At 37.8% G+C, this 9842-nt stretch overlaps 1 protein-coding gene across 1 annotated transcript in view; it reads right to left on the bottom strand.

The window, feature by feature from the left end:
* mib2 (MIB E3 ubiquitin protein ligase 2) overlaps positions 1 to 9842 on the bottom strand; it is a 63626-nt gene that overhangs the window by 836 nt on the left and 52948 nt on the right. The gene's annotated exons all lie outside the window — the stretch shown is intronic.

Raw genomic sequence — 9842 nt, 5'->3', positions numbered from 1 at the left:
TATTTTGAAGTCTATAACAATTAATTTTGTAGCACAAAAGCAACATCAAGTCTAGAACTGCATGTCAGCATGATGTAACCCTGTATTTATAATCCATGCTCTCAGGAGCACAGAACAGAATGAAAACGCATAAATCTTGAATGATGAGGAAACACGACGCACCGTCTCCTGAAAGCATCCCTGATATTTTCCTATGCAAATAACTTTGCATTCGCTGGGATGCAGCTGGATCAGCTGCAGGAGACAAGGCTGCTTTGCCATGCTCATGCCCCTTCCTTCCTGACTTTGTTTGTTTTTTGTTGTTGTTGTTTTTTCATATTAACCCCCAGATGCAAAACTTCGTTTTTGACAAAACGTTTTGTTCACTACAGCAAAAGGAAAATCCACAGGAATCATCAAACTCATCATAATCAGCAAAAAAAAAAAAAAAAAAAAAATGGTGCAATTACAATGAGGTGAGGAAATGTTAGTCATGGTAAAAAAAAAAAAAAGCATTTTAAAGTTTTAATCCAACTAAAACCAAAAGTTTGAACAGAACTTTTTGAAACAAACATTTCATTTTGGGATGAGAGCGGCTTGAGGTGAAAGTAGATTTTGCTGACCTTTGGTTACCAGGGTTACCAAGATGCACCTTTTATGTTTGTATTATGAAAAGGCTTCATTTGAAAGTAAAACCAACAGTGATTATTTCTTCTCCAAATATTTAAAATATGTTTTAAACCTCAACTAAGTGGGAGTAGTTGCTCATAATATAGAACAAACTTAATTTGTTTTCCTCCATGTGATTTAGATGGGAAAATATTTCATGCACATTTATCGGTTTGGGAATAAATGATTGAGTTACCGTGTTTTTTTTTTTAATGGTTGCTTGTAAACACAACATTTATTTTGGCCCTTCCTCCAAAAGTCTTCCTGCATCCAGCACATTTTCACCAAATGTGATTGTCAGAGAGCAGATGAGCCTCAACTCCCACATCATTTAACATTCAACACACTAAGACACCTAAAGGCTCCTCTAAACAATTAGGTTTTCACGTTTAATCACTTTGCCAAGCAGCTTTGTGAATCCACTTGTTAATACATTCATTGTGGCACAATAGGGAAGCAAAGTGTAACTGGTGAAATACCTAAAGCTACTCCATGCTGTTCAGACTTTCCCTCATCTGAACCTTCTGACTATCTCATTATGTTTTAAGAAATTTGGAGTGTCAAACGTGCTCAGTGAAGCTTTATTAAAATACTTTGTGAAAAAAAGAGACGTTCGTGACGGAGCATGTGAAGCAACTAATGCTATTGCTTATTTAAAATGAATTTGTCGTTAGCAGAAAACAAAAATGACCGAGCACAAACAAAACAAATGGCAGGTAAGCCGTGGTGAGCTTTAGTTGACGTGGCCTTGATGTAACCCCCAAATAAAACCCATTCCTGGGCCTCATCGGACTCTGGGCCGGCTCTGGGTATGCAGCATTCTCCAGCGATGCAACACGCGGCATCTGGGTGTCATCGGGCTRTAATTACCCAGCTTCCCATGTAGTTTACCCATCTGCTGCGGCGGCTCCCTCCACATATGGGCCGTATGCTCCTATAGGACGAGTAATGATCACCTTCTTAACAAATCTGCTGTGAGCCAAGACGACAGCAGGTCTCAAAAACAATGCATGCCGGGCAGGGGGGTGGAGGGGGGGGAGATATGGTGGTTAAGCAGGAACCGAAAGGTGCGGTCGGTTTGACTGGAGGTGAACGAGGGTCACACTCTGACGCGACTGTTCATGTCGCTTTGTGGATGAGAGTGAGCATTTTTATTGGTTTTTTTTTCTGAAACTGGAAGGTAAAAACATGCCACAGCTACATAGATAAATGTGTGTAGAGCTTAAAGCGCACACACTCACACTCACACACCTCAGCTCAGGTACCAAGAGGGTTGAGTCTTACTTGGCGGATATTGCATCAGAATCAGCCTGGGGAAGAGAAGGCACACTCAGCACAGCAAGGCGATCGCAGGGCGCCTCCCGATCTGAACGTGCGAATCAACACAACCTTTACGTTGCTGTGCAGTTGACCAGTAGGATTCAAACTCAGTTTAAAGACTAAATGAGGATGTAGCTGGACCAGCATGACAGAGGTCATGCTCCAGGCGGTGTGTTTGTGGACATTTTATGACCCGTTCCTAGAACCGGTCTATCGTTATCATTGACTCTTCAGGTTTTACATCAGCTGTGCTGGGGTTGTTCTGTGTGTTTGTGTGCGGGGGAGACTCTCCTGCAGGGAACAACTTCAGGTTTGTTGATGAAACGTGGTGAAACGGGGGTCTGAGGCGCAGATGCTTTGTAACCAAACGTTGCTCCTCTTTAGGTGACTTTAGAAAGATGTTTTGGGTTTGTTTGTGAGACAAGTTAGTCTCTTCTATGGACATTAGATTTGAATGTTATTGCTTCAGGTCAAAGAAAATGACATTTAGTTCACCAAGAAGAGCAGGTAAATCCATCGACTATATGTCAGTGTGTTAGCTTTAAACCATCACATGAATCCCTTGATAAACATGTTTAAGTGGTTTTTAAACACAACAAAAAGAATTTCAATGTACTTTACTACAAAAGTGTTTATGTTATATCATAGTTGGATTTAATTCAGTTCAGTCCATTGTGATTTTATTTGATGCAGTCTAAAATTCAACACCAATACAATCAGATTAAACAAATAACATAAAACCTATCAATAAGGTATATTTAAAATAATTTAAAAAAGGCTAATGTAGAATTTAAGTTGAACTTAAATGATTCAGTAAAAAGTATCAAATTAAAAATTCTGCTAAAACTTAACTTAAAATGATGTCATGGCTGGAGTCCAGGGTTGGGCAACACGGACATAGAACTTGATCATGTCATGATAATAAATATTTGACTATAAAAGAGAAACAATATGATAAATGCCCATCACTTCTGCAGGCTATAAGAACAGTGTGTAAAACTAACCAGCCTTGCAAAGCATCACTAAGGTAAATAATAATTACACTTTTTAAGCGACACTAAGCTGTCAGGTTATGATTGCAGAGATTCAATGCTAGACTGTCTTTAAAGTCAAAAATCTTTAAAAATGAAGAGATCATAGACTTAGATATCCTGCCTGGCAAATACATAAATTCACCTCATTTATGCTGACATTGAGTTCAGGAGACCCAATCCAAGGTGCTCTACATCGAAAACATGTACAGTATATCAACAACATGTTTGATATACATGTTTTCGATGTATATCCAAAACATGTATATCATGTTTGCTTTTGAACAAAAATTCAAAAACTAAAGAGACAACTGGACAAATCAGCAACCTGAAAATGCTAAACAAAAAGGTGCTCCAGACTTTTGCAGCTTATAGCAGAGGAGGAGCAGAAACGGTAACTGAACAAAGAAATATTATTCATGTCTCGTCTTCGGGGATTTAGCACTATTAGCCCTGGATGACAGCAGAGGAGGACTGCGCTTTCCTCTTGTTTGCTCTCGCCCTGCCTTTAGAAAAAATTAACCCTGCAGCACCCGAGCGTGCGATCTCATTTACCATAAGATACTGATGTGAAGAGGAAGCACACCTCGAAGCTTTAACAGAGCCAAGTGTCAGCCAAAAGGCAGCTGATAAGAAAGAAACCTCTAGACAGGCTTCATGACGAAAGGTCAGTGCAGACTGAGAAATGAAAGAGCAACGTCATAAAATGATGTTATAGAGCTTTGAAACCTATAAATACTGAAAGTGTGAAACATAAATCATAATGTGTCCTTCCATTGTTTCCAAAGCATATCAGAAAATTTTAAAAAAGCATTTTCAGCCATGGTGTTTAGTTACTTGGTGCAACCAAAACCTCACATAATTGTGTCAGCATCAGTACTTTCCTGAAGTACCAAGACTGTGAGAGAAGAAGATTAATTAAATTAGCAACTAAAACCAGTGCAAACTAATAAAGTTCAACAATATATACTTTAAAAAAAAAAGATAATCTGCTATTCTAAGAGAATCACACTGAAATGCCACCAAGTACGGGGAAGAAATGGGCATCCAGGAGCTGAACTTGTTTAGCCTCCTCCGTCTCCCCAGGAGAAAATAATAGATTCTTTCACCAAGTGGTTTTGTTTCTTCTTCTACAGATCTGACTCATTTTTCTGCTGTGTGCATAAAGCCACCAGAGCCAGACTTTACAAAGGGCTTACAGAGGGGAACACATTTTTTATTTTTTTTTATTTTTTAAATGAATGCCTGTGTTGCGGACTTCATTTAGACTCATTCATAGGCTCATACCAGGTGAGTTGTAATAATATTTTGAGATTTGTATGAATATAAACAATACAAAAAATTGTAAAGTGATGACATTACAGAAGTTTTTTTTTTTTTTTTTTTTTGAGGAACATAGAGTTACACGCCAAGGAATGTATGTATAAAACCACCTATTGATGTTCTGCAACTTTGCCACCTTCCTAAAGTCATTCTTTGCAAAAGCAATTTCATTTTTTAGCTACCTTACATGAGCTTTGTAAAGCTTGACAATCGCCTAGGTAACAGTCTGCTTCCCTACACAACAGCAACAACCCCTGGCAACTAAATAATGCAGCAACGCATCAGAAAAACTACAGCAACTGTTTGGCTGCTGGTGATGAGCTTGTTGTTGTTTGTATTGGGACGGAGACGCAGTCGACTCAGCGCGACCTGTTGATGGGACAACATGCGTTTAGTGACAGTGCAAACATCGGGTTTCATCCGGCGGAGTCCAGAACCCAAAGCTGCCGACAGTCCCCCACATCTTGGTTTTCATGAAAACATCTAGAAACGTTTCTCCTCGCATTTTAAATTCATTGTTGCTTCAAAGCCTGGAATTGTGTCRCTCAAACCGCCATAAAAAAMCCCAAAAAAAACAAGTCAGACATGGGTCACGTATGGGCAGGAAAATTATATTTTGTTGTATTTGTCTGATGTCCAAATATAGCAATAGATGTATGAACTTTAAGATCAACATGGTAAATTGAGTGATGGGTGCAGAAAACACTTTGCCAGGACAGTAAAATCCTGACAAAAAGTTAAAAACTGTGAGCTGACACAAGCTGAATGTTTTACACAATTTAAAAAGCACCATTCATCCCATTAAACAGACAATATCATAAGGGCCACATCATGAACAATAGACGTACGTGCGCAATTTTCTAGCTACTCCAAACTGCATTTCATTTCTTGGTTTTTGGACAGAAATTATATTCTGCTTAACAGAGAACAAAATGAGACAAAATGAACATTTATGAATGTTCATTTTAAACTTCATTGGAAATCATTATGGAGCTCATTTAGTTTACGAATACATTAAGAGTTTATTAAAAAAAAAAAAAAGGCAAAAATCAAAATCACCCTCCCTCCCCCCCACCCCCCAGTCCAAAGTTGGAATAATTCAGTCTTTAGTGCGTCTCTTATTAAAGTAGTGAAACTAGAACAACGTCCTGTCTTCCTAAATGGCTGTAATTATCATCTGTCAAGATCTGATGTATTTTCCTTCTTAATATAATTTTATGCAAGGTTATTCATGCTGTTGTGCTGTGGGAGGACAGAGGAGAAGCTGCTGTGTTTCCTGTGTCATCTAGCTGGAATTTGTTGTTCCTGAAAAAAATAATAATAATCTGTGGTTGTTGAAAGCTGCTATGCTTGTTTTCTTTTTGTAACAATTCCAGCTAAAGCTACAGGAGCAAAAGGGAGGCTGAGGAGCAAACTGACCGTCAACAGCAAACTTAAATAAATCAAATCCGCAGTTTTATTTTGATATGCATTTTCAGTAAACAATCCAGAGAATCTGAAGACTTTCCAGGAGCAACACAGAGACCTTCAGAGGTCAATGAGGACATTTAGAAAAAAAAAACCTGACTGTAGCTTAACCTGTTCTGTCACAGCCCCACCACACCAGCTCTGACTGGAGTCCTGGCCAACACGCGAAACCTGCCGAGAATAGAACAACTGGAATGGGAGGAAGTGTCGACGGGTAACCTTAGAAATGCCTAATGTGACTTTTCCCCATCATTACAAAAATAAATGAATTAATTAATACACTTCATTAATCCCCAAAGGGAAGTTCACAACTTTCAGTACAACCCGTCCAAACGTTTAGACCGGTCACTGAGACTGCTTCCTTTCACACGAAATTATTTACTAATGTTTTCAAGACGTTTTGCGCATTGGTAAATGACCAAAATTTTACATTTTACGCATTTTTTTCAGTTCAATTTTGATGCGATCTTTGGGCTAAAGCATCTAATTTAACTCAGGTTTTTAAAAGCTGATGAATTATTATTATTATTATTATAGGTTATTTTATTAATCCAGCCCAATGTTACATAGGAAACTGACCCAGGGTGGGCTTAGCAAAAACAAAACTGGGCCACGGGTTTGACCTGGACTGCTTGGTTGGATTTTCAACGCCCCCAAATGTTTAGGGTACTAAAGTGGATTCAACACCCATTGCCTTGAGAGATTAAGTAAATAATACATCAGTTTTTAATGCTATTTTTAACTATTTTTAACCCTTTCAGTGGCAAGACATGGGACACACACTGTGCAGTAAGAGTCCTTCACAGGGCGAACAACCATGTTCACATGAAAGCCAACGATCAGAGGAAGCCGGTGTACCTAGAGAGAGAACACACAGAAAGGCCAAAGCCAGTGTTTGAGCTTAAAAACCTTGAAACCTCACTAAAGTCTGGTCAGGTCATTGCTAAGTTCAAAATGGTAGCCTGTGGAGATAAAGACGAACCTTCTCAAGAAGTGAGTCAGGCAATCAGAAACATTTCAAGAAGCTGATTTATTCAGCTGTGATTCAGAAAACTGACATGTAACTCATGTCTGCTGGTCTCTCTATCGCACTGGTTCTGTCGCCTGTAGGGAATCTGACTGAGCGCGCCTGTTACTTTTCTAAGAGTTGTTAAATGAATACATTTCATGGGGCAAACCCTCTGAGACACATCTATYTAAAACCGGAGCTTAAACAAAAGCTAGGCTTGTGTTTTTTTCAGTTCTGTTCTAGCCTGGAACCACCTAATGAAATGATTTCCTCTTCTTGTATTTCTATTCATGCAGGTGATTTTTCCCGTAAGGGAACAGGAACGTCTGACCAAACACCCAGAACAGGCAGCAAGGCTTCAAAAGCTAAATATCTGCCAAAAAAAATAAATAAAAATCACAACCAAATGGAGAAGTTGTGTCCACGATCAACCAAATGAGCTACTTTTAAAGAGGTACTTGTTTGGACCTTTTAGCAACATCCTTCAACACAAAGACATAAATTACTTTCTAATTCATACAGCTGTGAGTCAAGCTCTAAAAGTCACTCAGAGATGTGTTTCTACAAAAACCAGTGTGGAGATTTAAAAAGCATCAAAATGTGAGCATCAATCAGCACAAACCTGCTTACACACACAGGTAGAAAATTCAGCATCTTTGTATTTAACAACTTTAAGTTGTTCTTGTGTTTTCATTGCAATTATGTGGATACTGTAGTAGAACCACACGTTCACCTGTGGAGTGATAGAGTTTGATCCCCAATATATTTAGTCTGTTTTTGCTTTTTTTGTCACACTTGGATGTTTCAAATCATGATTTAAATTTTAAGGGGGGTGAGGGGGATGCTAATTGACCCAGAATAAGTAATTGTGCCAGATTCAACAATAATCTGCATAATCAGGTCTGGGTTTGGCTTGTGAAACAGTGCTCAGTTCTYTAAATAATTGTCATTAATAATGAGGGTTGGTTTGGATAGACTCTTAAGAAATTAAATCACAATTTGTAAACTGCTTTTTGTCTTCACTCAAGTTATCTTCATCTGTTATTAMAATTTATTTAATGACCTAAAACCTTCAAGTGCAAAGGGAAAAAAAAWAAAATAAAATCAATACATATTTAAGGGGACAAATACCATTTCACAGTACTGCACCGTAACTCTCAGGCCTCAAGATTTATAATGATATGCAGTTTGACATAACTGCTTTATTTACGGTCAAAAAAGATGTCAAATGTTAAAACTGAGGAAACGGTGTGCAGTTTTTCGCTATGTGAATGTTTTGTGGATTCATCAATGCAGGGTTGTCAGGTTGAAGCCACGTCATATTATGGCTTCAGTTCTGTAAACAAGTGCGCCCTCTGTAGGAGACAACATGTCCCTCTCGTCATTTAATTTAGAGATTTTTTTTTTTAAATAAACAACATAGATTGCTGTTATTAACAATCAGCTATGATTAAAAAAAAACATTGTGAATCCATGAACAAATGTAAAATGTGATAAGCTAATTACGGAGAGTGTAGATTGTTGGTTTGTTATTTAGATCCGCACAACAGGAAGTCTCAGTTCACGCTTAGTATTTTTATCCACCACTAGGTGGAGCTCTCCCCTACTGTTTTTCTCCTTAGTTCACAAGCGAACAAAATAATCTTTGAAATCAGAAAATATTCTAATGTAAAAAAAAAAGAAAAGAAAAAGTTTAAATCATAAAGAACACAAAGTAATAGCATTAAGGAGCCAGTGTCTATCATTACCTGCACATATAATAAGCAACACGATCATTTATAAATAAATATGAAGCTGTTAGAAAGATTTTGAAGATATTAAGTAATATTTCAGAAGGAACAGGGTCAGGTCAAACCATGTTTTCATCATGGAAGAAGAAGTGGAGGATGGTTGAGGACTATAAATATCTCAGTGTTCGCCTGGACAGCAGACTGGACTGGAGACGCAACAGTGAAACGCCTATAAGAAGAGACAGAGCAGACTGGACTTGTTGAGGAAGCTAACATCCTTCAAGGTTTTGCAGCAAGTTGCTGCAGATCTTCTATAAGTCTGTTGTTGACAGCATCTTGCACCCGAGTTGTAAATGAAAAATCTTTGTTTCCTCCAAAGAAAAAGAAGAAAAGGGATCAGGAATTGTGTCTTATTTAAAATAAACAAAACAAAACAAAAAAGAATCCCTCTAGCATGGAGCAGAATCACAAACGTAAAACAAATCAGGAAAGAGTTGACTAAATATAGGACTTTCAAACACATCCTGACACACTAACACAAGTCTGAAAGGACAGTGAGTTCGAGGCCACTCGTCAGCTTGCATCACGTTTCGGTGGATGTTTAGTGGCGGCCCTGAAGCTGCTCCAGCTCACAGTTACAGTTAAGCTGCCAAATGCATAAGAATCAAAGTTCATATAGAAAATAACAGAAAGAAAATGAACAGATCGCAAGAAACATCTGCATTCCCACCACTTTCTTTAACCTCTCTGGAGGCCGAGAACAGCAATAATCAAACATTGTAAATCTACTAGTCATAAATACTCCTATGTATTTATGACGTTTACAGACAGATAAATCAAAAAGAGAACAACCCATTATTTTGTCAAACATGGAATTTCTCATTGAAAAAGTGACTCATCATTTCAAGAATATGTAGAAGATTTTCATTTCAGACGCAAAGAAGTTTCTTAAACAACAAACTAAAAGTAGAATTTCAATTAAAGGTGCGTTGCACAGCTTTTGTTACAATAGCCCATTAAATTAAAATAAGTAAATTACTGTTGCCTCAAAGAGGTTCATTCATAAAAACAAACTTTAAAATAAGGTCTTGTGAAGGAAACAAAAAGTAATATGTATTCTGGTTAGAGATACACTTGATTGGTAAAGAAGAGAAGGGATTTTTATTTTTTTTAAAATGCTCATTAAAAGTATCAAAACCCAGAGTTTCAATCTGTAAGTGGCTCAAACAACACCTTAAAAATGAGTAGGTAAAGGTGTGGGACATGGATGAAAATCATTTGTAATTCCTTCATTTCCTGTTAGACTCAAAACAA

The sequence above is a fragment of the Poecilia reticulata genome, linkage group LG7 (genome assembly GCF_000633615.1).
Source record: "Poecilia reticulata strain Guanapo linkage group LG7, Guppy_female_1.0+MT, whole genome shotgun sequence".
NCBI lineage: Eukaryota > Metazoa > Chordata > Actinopteri > Cyprinodontiformes > Poeciliidae > Poecilia > Poecilia reticulata.
This window is presented reverse-complemented; position numbering and strand designations above follow the sequence as displayed.